Here is a 14,428-nt window from a genome sequence, read left to right as displayed (position 1 = left end):
GTTGAGTTTTGTTTTCTTGTGGGCCTTCAAGCTTTCAAGTGATAAAGAGGTGGGCCAATAGAGTCCCACATTAAAACCTATTCATCAGCATTACATATAAAAACTCAGAAGACACATGTACATTCAAGGGTCAGTGAAACAGACTGTAACTGAATGAAACTGTGATTGCAATAACTTTCTCTCAGGGAGCTTTTAGGGGCCAGACGTCGGGTTCCTATCATCACCACTGGGAACAACTCTGACTTGGTGAGTTTCTCAAAAACAGAACACATTACATTAAACCACTCTGAATGACTCTGTTAACATCTCAACCATTTAATTATACAGACTTTTGAGAAATTGTTGGGGTTCCCCTTAAAGTATGATAACCAAGGTACTAAATGTACCAATGTATTTTTTTCACTCTGGTTATTTTTACTTATGTCACACTTCTACAATAGACAGTGTCTCAAATCATCTCTACAGATGTGTAGCACCCTAATTAGTAAGCAGAGTGCAACAGCAGCAGGAAAAAGTCCCTAAACACAGAAGATTAATCCACTGACAGGAGAATTCAGATGGCGTACCCTGCAGGATTACAGCCTCCACAGACAGGTTGGGAGTCCTTGCAGGGATTGGCAATCACGAAGCTCATTATAAACCCTAAGAGAAGTTCAAAAGGGCTGTGATGGTTGACTGTTCATTAAAATCTCTGGAGCATCCTGGTGTGCCTTTTTCATTGCAGCAGGGGAGGTGCTTGGCTGCCTAGATCTCATGCATTTCTTCCGAGGTGCTCAACAAGCACAATCAAAACAAGTATTTGTCATGCTCAAATCTCTGCCCAAAGCTAAACTTCATATCTCCATTTGGACAGAGCATTCTTGCAGATATTTATGCATACATCCCTCTTGTTCTCTGTATGCACCCTCCCTTCTCTATTTATAGCTGTCTCTGGAGCAGAACTACTGTATTTCATGCATTGCTGCTTTCTGATTTGTTGGGAGATTTGTTCAGCACCCTGGTGTTGGGAAATAATCTTTCTCAAGTGATGGAACCTTTGTGTACAGGGCCAGAAATAATTTCCACAATGGCTAATTATAGGGGATTGTGGAGGAGTTAACATGGATGAAAAAGGTCTGGTTAGAAGAAGGCACCAATTATATGGAGATAACAAACAGAACGCAAACCTATGTGGCCTACTACTCCGCAACTCAAACATGTGTTATACAGTACTGTGCATAGGTCTGAGACCAGTCTATAAAGGCAATTAAAACTCCAGTGAACATAGGTTCATTTTGTTTTGATATTAAAGAAATGCTGCAGAAAAGGCTTTAAGCTATGTAATATTGAAGAAACATATAAATGAATACAATTCAATAGCAGATAAATACACCAAACATTCAGAGCTGCTGGCTGCTCAGAGCTGTGTGGGCGTGTCAGAATGCAAAATGATTGACAGTTGTGTCCCTGGCAATGGAAACAAGTCGGTGTTTAGCCCTGCATGTTTAAGTACCCCCACCACTCACTTTCTTACCGTTTGTTTTAAAGAAAGCTGCAGGGATATTTTCCCACACCTCCAAAGTTCAGTCATAGAAGTTGTCCATCCAAGCAATCCCAAACACATTCAGTGATGCTGAGGCCTGGGCTCTGGGGTGGTCACTGAGAACACCAGCAGCTTCTTTGATTCTTCTTTTTTTGTAATGACTTTCTCTTTTTTTTCCCAGTAACAGCTTCTTAACAGCTGCACATCCTTTCGGACTCATAGTGCTGAGTTGTCTTCTCACAGTGGAAGGATGGACAGAAACAACTGTCCAGTTTTTCAGATCTGAAGCAAGAGTGGAGCTTGATTTTTAGATGTAAAAGAGATGTGAGTGTAAACAACCTGTTTTAAGTTCAAAGAATCTCCACATAGTGTAAAAGTTCTACACTAATGAACGTTTTTTTTTAGTTCTGAGGTGTGTTCTTCCAAGCAAGAACACTAGTTTTTCTTTAATACAAACAGCCCTTTGAAAACAGTATAAAAAGTACCGACTTACTTGTCGTCACAAATCCAGGGCTTTTAAATGCCCCGAGCTGCTGTCTTCATGCATCAGCTGTGTTTGTACATATGTACGCTCCTCTAACCTGGCCCTCAGAGCGGATGAGCAAATCAGCAGTAACGCTATTCAGTGCTAATTCGTCATCAGTGCTTACAGTAACCGCTCTGTGGTCAGAGCAATATCACAACCCATTTACAGCAAAGCAAACATCCACTTTATTCTGTCAGGTATACTCATAGTGCATCTTACAGAACCCTTAGAATTAATATGACCATATCATGCAAAACTACAGAAGCCATAAAGGACTTGCACGGATTTGCATGTTTTTTATGTACTCTGTTTTTCCCTCATAATATTTTTGTGTTAATTGTTCTGTAAATCATGTGAAAAATAAGAAAGCAATGAGAACGTGTTAACACATTTGCAAAAGGACACTTCTGCTTTGCTAAGAAAGGGTCAATGAAGATAAAGTGATTTCCAATTTTGTTAAGGTGCTTTAGCAATCAAGACAAAACTATATTGATAGGGAAGGTGAGACCAACTAGAGACAGCAAGGCCAATTCTGTACTTCTGGACTCCTATCAGAAAATTATAAAGGAGGAGGAGACAAGGAGGAAATGAATAGTTCGTAACACTAAACTTCGGATCCATTTAGAGAAAAAGGACCTTTTTATAAAGAGAGCCAAACAGCTTGCTAGTAAAGCCACAAGTGGCAAAAGCCCTCTCTTGTTGTAGAAATGAGCAAGTGTAGTAGCCAGATGCCTGGCACACCCTACAGGATTTTGAAAATCCTAACTGATGTTGAAAATGTTAGATGCCCCACACACATTGATATTTTTCACAGATTTTCCTGTCCTTGATTGTTGTTATTCATCAGTTTTCCCACACTACACGACCTGAACTGAATAAAACACCACATGCTTTCAGATTATGCACATAAACAAGAGTCCCGACCAAAGGTTCTGAGCCTCAAAACCTAGCAGGAGTTTCTTGCGAACTAACGTGACTATAGATCTAAACAAACACGGGGGATAAAAGCAAGGCTATTGCTATGCTGGTGGTGTGTGCTTTCTGCACAGAAAAAGACAAGAAGAAAAAAATGTGGATGAAGCCGTGACTGAAAAGAAGAGGTCAATGGGGCTCATACATATTGCAGTGTGAACTTGAGGAGAATACAAACATGCATACATACACATTTGCATATACATGAGGTAAGCAGTTGTTGATTTAGCTGCCATGGCTACAATTTCTTCTGTATGCACTGACGAGTTCAGTTCAGTTTTGATCTCATTGCTTGACGTTAATACCACGTTTCACACCAGAGAATCAGAGTCCACCCCACACTACAGGATACTTGAACATGTTTAATTGAACATGTTTAAGATTTATGGTCTACAATTGAGGTTGCCTTAAAAACACTGGGAGTAGATCAGAGGAGTAAAGATCAGGAATATAGACACCACACCACAGGATCTGGGAAGATCATTACTCAAAATCAACCTGATATTGGAAGATCTTTTGCGTTTGCCTTCGATTAGCCTGTGGCATGGGTCAGGCATAAGCTGCAAAAACATTTTTAAATGATCAAGATTTATCATCAAGAACCAGTTAAGTCCATTAGCTGGAGCAGGTGTGGCAGCTTGGGGTTAGAACTAGACTCCACAGGGAAGTAAATCTCCAGATCCAGGGTTAGTGACCACTGCTATAAGTGGTCAAGAAAATGTCAGCACTTTCTGGGCCCTTTAATGTGTAATGGAGAAAGAAGGCCTGAGAACACACATTTTTGTCAATGTCTCTCTGGCAGCCATTGCACTTCATTGATTAGCTATGACACTGGGTGATTTTTAATACATTCAACATCTTCACTCAGAGAGGACAAAAGGACAACCTGGAGTGATTCAAATTTATAATATAGCACTCGACTAGGCATACTGTAGAACTGTACTATATCCTAGATATAGAGAACCGTATTGCTGCTGCTGTCACTTTATGGATCATTCTACCAAATGTGTGTGCACATTAATTAAAAACAAAGGATTTCGTGTAACTACACCTATAGGGCCCATGATCGCCTCTAGACCTAGGTCCCACAAGAAGGTTAAAGTGCCCCTGGCTGTGGATTGTGGATTTCAGAAAAGCTCCACTTGTCCCTTTTCATGAGGTAACCAATCAAAAAAGAGAGTGGGTAAAATTGAACTAAAGGGCTAAACAGTAGAATAGTGTTTCTGGCATTTGTTGTATTCATCTTCTAGAAGATGAGTATTACTATATTTATTGCACATTAATGAATATTAATGAATACTGATTACGTTTGAACCATTTTCTACATTGTTTTCACAGAGGTTTCCTAAGAAACCTTGACAAATACACAAGTACTGCTCAGCACCATAACCTGGTGAGTAGTTTACTTTAATGTGGAAATGTGTCTTGTGGTTGTGGTGTTCAAAACTCTTGCTACCATTGCAAATGGGGGGCTTTTTCATCCTGTCTCCTCCACACAGGAGTGCAATAAGTGCTACTTTCTTCAGTCTATAATTTTAGTGGGATGTTGTGTTGAACTTCCCGCCCGTAAAGATCTGCTCTGCTCTTCCTCCGCTTTGCAAAAGTTGTCACAGATGGGTACCTCGCGGTTCGGACGCAGATGTTTTGCAGAATGCACTCCACCATCTGAACACAGCCTTAGTCATAATTTTGAAACAACAAGCGATAATATTCCAAATAATCAGTCAAATCTGTCAGAAACTTTTGACATATTACTGTCATAAACAGAGAGGGGAAAAAACGTGCACTATTCTCTTTCCTGTATTCTGATAGAAATAAAGCTTCTCTGTGGGTACCTTTCTCCTTCATCAAGGTACAGACACTGTAAATGTACCATCAAAAGGTACTACAGTGGTTTTAAGGTCCAATTGTATAACTTAAATAAGTTTTTCCAGATGAAAAGTACATATGTTAATGTTTTCATAACCTAATGTTTTAAAACAGAAAAATAAAATAAAAGCCCTGGAGACAAGACGGGGTGTGTGGAGTCAATACAACTTATAATTTCAATGGATTATGGTACAATTAGGTTCCCTGATTAAAGGTACTGAGATGTGCCCTTGAGGATACCACCCTAGTGACAAGAGGGGTACTGCCCCAGTGACAGTTTTAGACCTTTTTTCTGAGAGTGTACATGGATGGAATGGGCTTATTAATGAATGTATGTGCACCTTGTTCTATCTTAAATAAATATGGCTCTAAAACATGATGCTTTTTGCTGATTTGATCATAAGTGAGAGGTTGTTTCCACCTGAAATCAAATTTCCATTCAAACAAGATAAATCTAATTTAAAAAAAGCCTCTAATAAAAGTGGGGGTGCACTTGCTCCACTTGCTCCATTGCTCAGGTGCCTGTGCTGCACTGACTACTTTAGTAGCATTACTAATGTTGAATTCAGTGCAATGACAGTGAAATGTGACATTACTGTGGCGTTATCTATTAAAAGTACTTACAATGTCAAATTGTGTATCAGGGTTTTGTTTATTTGTTTCTTTGAATATCATGATTTTGAAGACGGTGCACCAGCTGGGAAGAATAAAATTAACTGATGATATCATATTTTACATCCTTTTAAACACCAACCACCACTCAATTGCTCAGCCAGGTCAGAGACCCCCTCCCCTCCCCAAAAGATACCCTGTTTCAATCCTGGTATTGTGGGAAGTTACAACACCATTTGATTCATTTTTAGCATAACATCACCGTTGGAACAAATCCTGTCCAAAAATTTTATTTTACAGGAGAAGCAAAAAAGTTTTGAATTTTAAAGTAACTTTTAATATAACTTTTAATGTAGGTGATGTAAAAAGTTCTGCTGAAGTGTTCTTTTAAATCTCCACAAACATCGAACACACTAGCTGCAGTTCAGCTGCAGTTCAACCCATACAAACACTTCAAGTTAACTAAGCTCAGCAGCTCAGAAACTGAGCTCAAGTTTTAACGAACAACAAAGGATGCCAGGTGTTTAGTTCAATCAGATAGATTTAAAAGACTGAGCTCCTGGGGAAATTTAAGTGTTGATTACTGTTGCATATTCTGAAGAAACAATGGCCATTTTACACACCAGATGTTCAAATTTGTAAACTATCTGTTGAAACAGGGGTATCAAACACAATGAGTAAAAGGGTCATATTACAAAATCTCAACAAATCTGTGGGCCAGAGGGAAAAATGTTTAGTAACACCTTTTCTATTAATAGAAAATTAAAATACTGAGCTGGAAAGGATTGTGTTAGATCAGGCCCTCAGGCCTTGTGCTCACACATGGGTTCTAAACAGCAGTGGGGTTAGGGTTAGGATTTGAACTAGGGTAAGGGTTGGGTTGAGGATTTGGGTTAAGGTTAAGGTTAAAGCAGGTTTAGAGTTACAGAAAATGATGGCTATTTTAGCAAAGATGTAGCTGAATGTAACTTGAAAGTAAATTAAGTATCTACAAAGCATTTAAAGTGGACTATCCAAATAAAGCGTTACCAAACATTTTTTTTCTCTCTGGCCCACAGATTTGTTGAAATTTTGTAATCTTTAACTCATTGGGTTTAATGTGTTGATTCAGATGAACAGACAAAGACGAAAGAATGTAACAAAGTAACTGAAGTACGAGGAACCAAAGAGGAGCTGCAGTGACGCTCAGTTCTCAGTAGGTGGAACTATTATTCATTCTTTGCTTCTGTCAAATCAAATGAAGTCAGATCAGGGGGTGAACGAGAGAGAGAGAGAGAGAGAGGGAGAGAGGGAGAGAGAGGGAGAGAGAGAGGGAGATGTTCATTGTTATTTCTGTGGTGTTGTAATTACTTGTTTTTCATTTGTGCAAACATTCAAAATATTGTTGGCTGTCATTTTTGTCAAAACACATTATTCACTGTAATGACCAGTTGTCTAGGACGGGCGTTATTTTATATTCATATTTTCAAATGACAAGCACTACATCATCTGAATTGAGCACGTCATGCCATACAGCAGAATGGAGCAGGTAGACAGGTTTCATTTTGAAATGCCACTGCGCACTGAGCGATCCTGACAGTGCGTCCTCGCATAAATCGAGTGTTCATTATATTTTCATTTCCAGCATGGGCCTGTGCGAGTCTTGATTTATGCTTTACTTTCTCAAAGGTGCGTCTATTACTCAGGTGAATTAATGGAAATCGCCAAAGCCCACCATTAATACCTGTCATGTTTATTGCAGGGTGATAGAGATTAAAAAAGCAGGACTGAAAGCTTATGGCTCACTGTTTGGGTGTAACTGAGGCAGACATGGCGGACCACCTGGCCTTCTGGCTCTCAGCTGAATGCACTCCCTCAAAACTCACCAGTGCAGAAGGAGTGTGAATTATTGATACAACTGTTAAAGCAGAGTGAGGACGAGAACGTTGATTCAGTCCATATCAAACTGTGAGCTGAGAGAGAGTGAGAGAGAGTGAGAGAAAGAGAGAGAGAGAGAGAGAGAGGGAGAGAGAGAGAGAGGGAGGATGGACGGGAGAAAAGATGAAGAGAGAGAAAATTAAAAAATGGATGAGAGAGAGACCAGGATAGAAAAGAGGGAGAGTGAGAGATGTAGAGAAAGAGAAGAAGAATGGATGGGAGGGGGGGGGGTAGATGAGAGAGAGATAAAAAGAATGGATGGGAGAAAGAGGGAGACAAAGAATTAAAGAATGGATGGGAGAGAGAGAGACAAAAGACAAAAAGAATGATGAGAGAGAGACAGCAAGAGAGAGATAGAGAGAGAATCGGTGGGACAGATAGAAGGACAAGGGAGGGGGAGGGAAGAGAGAGACACACAGAGAGTCTGAGAGAGAATGAATATATATATACATATATTTCTGCCCGATGACCGCTGGGATAGGCTCCAGCACCCCCCCCCCCTCTGTATATATATATATATATATATACACAGAGAGAGAGAGAGACAGAGAGAGAAAGTGAGAGAAAGAATGGATGGAAGAGGGATGGAGGGAGACACAGGGAGAGAGAGGGAGAATGGATGAGAAAAATAATGGGAGCCAGACAGAGAGAGAGAAAGGATGGGAGGGAGACAGAAAGAGAGAGACACAGGCCAAAGAAAGAGAGACTGAGAGAGGTAAAGAGACATAGAGAGAGGGAGAGAGAGAGAGAGAGAGAGAGAGAGAGAGAGAGAGAGTTCATGGATGGAAGAGACAAAGGGAGAGAGAGGGAAGAAAGAATCAACAAATGGATGGGAGAGAGTCAAAGTATTGAAAAGAAAATGAGAGGGAGAGAGAGACAATGAGAGACAGATAGAGAGAGAAAAAGAATGGATGAGAGAGAGCTGGGAAGATAGAGGGTCACAGGCCAAAGAGATTGAAAGAGAGGAAAGATAGAGAGAAAAAGTGAGAGAAAGAATGGATGAAAGAGGGATGGAGGGAGACAGAGGAAGAATGGATGGGATAAAGAAGGGGAGAGACAGCCAGACAGAGAGAGAGAAAGGATGGGAGAGAGATGGAGAGAGAGAGACACAGGCCAAAGAAAGGGAGACTGAGAGAGGTAAAGAGACATAGAGAGAGAGAGAGTTCATGTATGGAAGAGACAAAGGGAGAGAGAAGGAAGGAAGAATCAACACATGGATGGAGAGAGACAGAGGGAGGGAGAGGAAGAATGGAGGAGAAAAAGAAGGGGAGAGACAGCAAGACAGAGAGAGAGAGAGAAAGGATGGGAGAGAGAGAGAGAGAGAGAGAGAGACAGACAGACAGAGAGAGAAAGACAGATAGGTCAAAGAAAGAGAGACTGAGAGAGGTAGAGAGAGAGAGAGGGAGAAAGAGAGAGAGGGAAAGATAGAGAGAGAGAGAGGGAAAGATAGATAGGAAAAAGACACTGAAAGAGGTAAAGAGAAAGAGAAAGAGAGACCTTTGTTCACGCCAATTGTTCACGCCGCAATAAATTGTAACCCAGAGGTAAGAATGCATATATAAATCAGCTGATGGACACTAATTACTTGTCCGAGGGTTCTGACTGAGTGCAAAAGGACCAGCTACGAATAGGAGCTGAGCATAAAAAGGCCATGGTGGTGATTATGATGTGTGGGCAATACGATAATCAGACCACGCGTCTACCTTATTGCCTGCTTATTGCTCCTGCATTAGCGAGGCAGCACACATCAGGCACCAAAGGCTGCTGTCACTGCCGTGGTGAGGCACAGGAATATATTAAAAACCTGTAACTGTATCTCCAAGGAGACGCTCATCATCAATCACCATCCTAGAAGGCTTACGAGACATGAATCAAAATTTGAGAGTTTTCCCGAGAGGGCCGACAGGTTCATTGTGTTTCTAGGAAGTGTTCTGCTTTGACCATCCAGCAGGGCATTCCAGCAGCAAAAGAACAAATCACATGGCAGACGTTCGCAGAATTCCCAGAGGAACCTGATGACTGCATAATGATGAATCCCTTGCTTAGAGAAATGGAGAAATCTCATTTAAATGGCCGGCAACACTGCACCTCTTCTGTTCTTTTTTCAAAAGTCTAGCTTTTGTCTCAATTGAAAACCCTGTTCCATGCTGTATTAGCCCTCATGTGGGGCGATAACACATCGGTTCTGGGAAGCTGAAGGCCAATAAACCTCTTTTCCAGCTGCCAGCCATTAAGCATTGTTGAGCACTTGGGCATGATCAGCATTAGAATGGTAACTGCTCACCTCATGGCCATCCAGATACTAAACTAGCTGCTATATCACGATGTAAAATGGTGCAAATGGTGTTCAGTCTAGTGCAGAATTCAGGCAGAGGCATTTTCAATACCAATACAGTATTTTCAATACTGAATATTTTCATATGGCAGCATATGAAATTCAAGCTAAGGCACCACTGCTGATGTAAGCAATGCTTTTAGTCAGTGCTTAACTCGTAAAATATGATGTTTAGGAACACTAGGAACACTAATGGCAGGTCTGGCAGGTCAATAGTTGGGGGTGTCATGTAATGTTTAAAAAAGTATGCATTAAAAATTGTGCAGACCCTCAGCTCAGTGGTCAGTTTCTCAACAGTCTCAGACTCAGTTTTGGATTCTGTGTAGTCAACGAATGCGTTTATATGCACTTAATAATCCGATAACTGCAGAAAATCCGATTTTGTCAGTAATCTGATTAACACATTTACATGCACTTGAGTAATCAGATCATGGTAAACTCATGGTCTACATGAGTCAGGCAGTAATCGGATTTTGCTTTGCAACCAGCCAATAAACTCACAGAAGAAGACATAATGTGAATGTACTGTAAAACTCAAACTTCATGCTGTGGCTTTTTCTTAAAAAACATTGTGCCACTTTACCTGAAAATATGAATTTGCATCATCTGGAAGATGAGAAATATCTAAATCCTTCATTTCATCGAGAACGTAGTTGGTCTTAGTGTCACTCGAAAAGTGTTTTGTTGCCATCTGCTTGCTTATTTCCATTACAGCAGTCTGTTTTGCACATGCGTCAACTGAGAAAGCCAAAAGAAATCAGAATAAGAGTACACATTCACTGAGAAATCTGATTACTGAGCTAAAATCCAGCTCTCTTTATTGGATTTCTTAATCAAATTCTAGACTTTACTCCAATCTAAAAAATCAGAGTATGCTGTTTACATGACTATTGGAATAATTAGATAACTGCAGAAATCTGATAACGATCGGATTATTGAGTGCATGTGAGCGCATTCACAAACTGACACGGCTGTTTAGGCAGCTGAAATTACTCTTATTCTTCCTGATGAGGATAACGTTACATAATTATTTGCCAGTGTTATATTAATTAAACTGTCAACAAAGTTTTAACTGCAGTGTATTTGCTTTCCAGATAAGAAATTAGAAATGTCTCTATCCTAGTTTCTTTTTTTACTTCTTTACTTAATCTTACATTAAGTCAGTTAAGATAACAAGTGCTCTAGATTGCAAACTAAGGAAGCCATTTCCCAAAAAACACAGGATTACCACCAAGTACTAGTGGTGTTCATAGTAAGAGTCTATCCTCTTATGATGCACTTTGTACTAAGAGGGTTGGAGTTGGTTTTCATAGGTGTGGTTTATGGCTTTATAGTTTTGACTAATAAATTCAATGATTTTACAATTTTGTAGCCATTTTTCTGGACTGGCAAGTCAGTCTAAAATGGTATGATGCATCCCTGAATGAAAGAATTCATGTGCAAACATTTGAATTGTGTAAATTCAGTGCATCATATTTGTTAGTGAGACCATCCATTGGTTCTGCATTTTCAACATGAACTCTCCATGGATTATACGTTCTCATTTGAACATTTTCAGACCCCAAGCCACATCTAGTTTTATCTGGTTTTGTCTATAATGTGCTGTATTTTGTCTGGTACCTTTAAATTGACTAACTGAGCTGACCCACACTGTAAACAAAGGAACAGGGCAGAGGTTGATTGAAGTGTTGGTGAAAATGACTGCTGAAAAATTTAGCCTTTGTTCATCAAAACTACTACTTTGCTTTAAACTTTCTTGACTTAATGGCTCTCAAGTGGTGCAACCTTCCAAGCACTGACCCTACCTTTGGGAGATTGTGAGCTCAATGCCTGCCAATGCCACAGCTATCCATGGCTGGGAGTCCAAGACAGGATAATTTGCAAATCATCACTCAGGTTTTATGTACTAGCCTCCCCTTCTCAGTTGGGTAATATTGGGCTTGTTGAATAAGAACTGCCCTCATTTAGATGGTCAATGAGAGTTGTAGCTGGGAGAGGAGTCGAGAAAGGAACAAAGAAAGTCCTTAAGGAGTTTTTTAAGTATACTGTTATGAAAAAAGGCACATTTTATAATGTTTCCTGCCTAACTAGCAGCTGGAATTCAACATTGAGCATTTTTTAGGCTAAAATTCTAAAATATTTTCATAATGACTTTTTTTCTGTTAAAATTACAAAATTCATTCCGAATGTGTTGCTTACATCAATTATTTGCTGACTGCTATATTAATAAAAGCTATTTAATAGGAAACTGAGAGTAAGTTCTAATTGCAGTGCATCTGCTTTGCTGATATGAGCAATTAGAAATGCTTCACACTTTTCTGAATCTCACATTACGCCAAAATTTGTAATTGCAAGCGAGAAATAATTAAACAAAATGTAAGAAGAGCTGTTTCAGTTTAGGAGCTAGGGTGGTTAAATTCATCCATATCCTGTGGCTGCCTGATCATTGCATTGAAAAAATTAAATAGTCATCTTTACAGATTGAGGCCTGCCTTTTGCTCCACCTGATGCAATGGGGAGATGACCCTGGTGCTGGCTGTGGAGGCTGGAGAATATGAAGCTCCCTGTCATCCCTCCACATTAAACGTGTCTGCCAGTTAAAAGGCAGTACCAGTGCTTTCATCAACCCTGCTGACAGCAGACCTCACTTCAACACTGCCCTTCACCTTGAAGTCTGAATGTCAAGCTGCCTTTCTGGGCAGTATTGCCGCTGTCTGTTTCTCTCTGGTCTCTGTTGTCCAGGGCAATGGTCAAACACCATGGATGTCAAAGGTAAAGTCAGTCGTCATGAAGAGCAAAGAATGAAATGCATTCTTATTTTTTGATATTCAAAAGTTGTTATTGTGGATATGGTTTTATGTACCACGTGTAGTCATATTTCATTTTTTCATGACTATTTTCTAAACTCACAGGCAGTTTTCATTACTGTGCCTTTAAGATTGATGTATACAAATGAGCTGTGCTCTGATTGGCTAGCCCAGGGACATGGGAGGATGCTTTAAGTTGGGGGGGGCTGAAATCCATCCATCCATCCATCCATTTTCTAAGCCGCTTCTCCGTCAGGGTCGCGGGGGGATGCTGGAGCCTATCCCAGCAGTCTTCGGGCGGAAGGCAGGATACACCCTGGACAGGTCGGGGGCTGAAATCTTTAGTGGCAAATACATGAGATATGTTGTGACATCATGTAAATAGTTACAGGTAACACTGACATGGCAGATCATTATGTAATTGCCAAAAAGCCTCCTTTTGTGTAGAGTTATGTAAGTCATTTGAGCAAAGTCTTTTTAGATGAACTTGTATTAAAAGTTAAGAATGTTTAGCCTTCTCCTGTAAAGTTTTGTGTTTCTTTGGACAGGAATGATATGCCTGTCATGAGACAGATTTCAGTCATTACTGGTGATGGTAACACAACACTATATATTGATGGGTGATGGTAACACAACACTATATATTACTGAACAAAATCTGTCATGACAACATAAGCATATGAAATCTGCCATGTGATGTTTATGGGATGGTTATGTCAACATGTTATGGATGATTCTAGTCAGAGCTGAAAACACATTTTGGACTTTTAACTGACTTTGACTTTTGACTAAAATGGTTTTCTTTGAATGACCATATGCCTTAATTATGTTTATTTCATTAAAACAAATGATTGAACATTCCATTTTGACAGTACCAATCCAATAATAACACCTCTGAAACTTTGTGAAATGAAGCAACAAATTTAGCTAATTTTGAGCATAACACAAAAATGCTAGCAAGCTATCTGCCTCCATCTTGCCCTATCCACTGCCTCCTCTACTTTTACACCAACCATCTCCATGTCCACCTTCACTACATCCATAAACCTTCTCTGAGGTCTACCTCTTCTCCTTCTGCCCGGCAGCTCCATCTCTAACATTCTTTGCCCAATATATCCACTATTCATCCTCAACTCATGTCCAAACCATCTCAACCTGGCCTCTCTGGCTTTATCTCCAAACTGCTCCACCTTCACTGTCCCTCTGATCTGCTCATTTCTAATACATAAGTCATAATATTTTCATCAAAACACAGAAGTTTACTTAACTGCAGGATATATGTGTTTTGTTAGATAAAATGTTAATGTTATGCACTGATTTTCAGACTCTGTGACACTTCAAAACAATGTGATTTAACTGCTAACCCTGTGGCCATGAGGGACAGGGATACAGTCTCACTTCCTGCTCTTAAATGCAGAGGTGTTTCCTTGTGTCTCAGTAGTGACATGAGAACATGGCATTTTATCTAATTGAAAAATTAAACTAATAAATCTGGTTCTTCAACTTCACTTTAAAAAGAAATAAAAAAAGAGCATTTAAAAATCAACATTTGTGAAAACATGCAAAAAATGTAAGTATTCTTTTCACAAGTTATAATTTAGGTATCAGAGTTTGTGACGGGCAACTCCCAACAGAAATTAAGCAGTAAATGATCATTTTGTATATATTTAGCTTATTACTTGTAACTATTTCAATTAATGCAAATAACTATTTTAATTAAATGTTTTCTTCATTTGATTTTTTTGTGTTGACACTTTTTTTGTGTTGTCATTCATTTTCTCCCCATCTTCCACTACATTTACTCTGCTACTGACTGTCTGTGGTAGGAACTCTGGCCCTACTGAAAACAGACAAAATTTTAGTTACCC

The sequence above is a fragment of the Pygocentrus nattereri genome, chromosome 9 (genome assembly GCF_015220715.1).
Source record: "Pygocentrus nattereri isolate fPygNat1 chromosome 9, fPygNat1.pri, whole genome shotgun sequence".
NCBI classification, from domain to species: domain Eukaryota; kingdom Metazoa; phylum Chordata; class Actinopteri; order Characiformes; family Serrasalmidae; genus Pygocentrus; species Pygocentrus nattereri.
The sequence above is the reverse complement of the archived record's forward strand: the minus strand, read 5'-3'. Positions refer to the sequence as shown.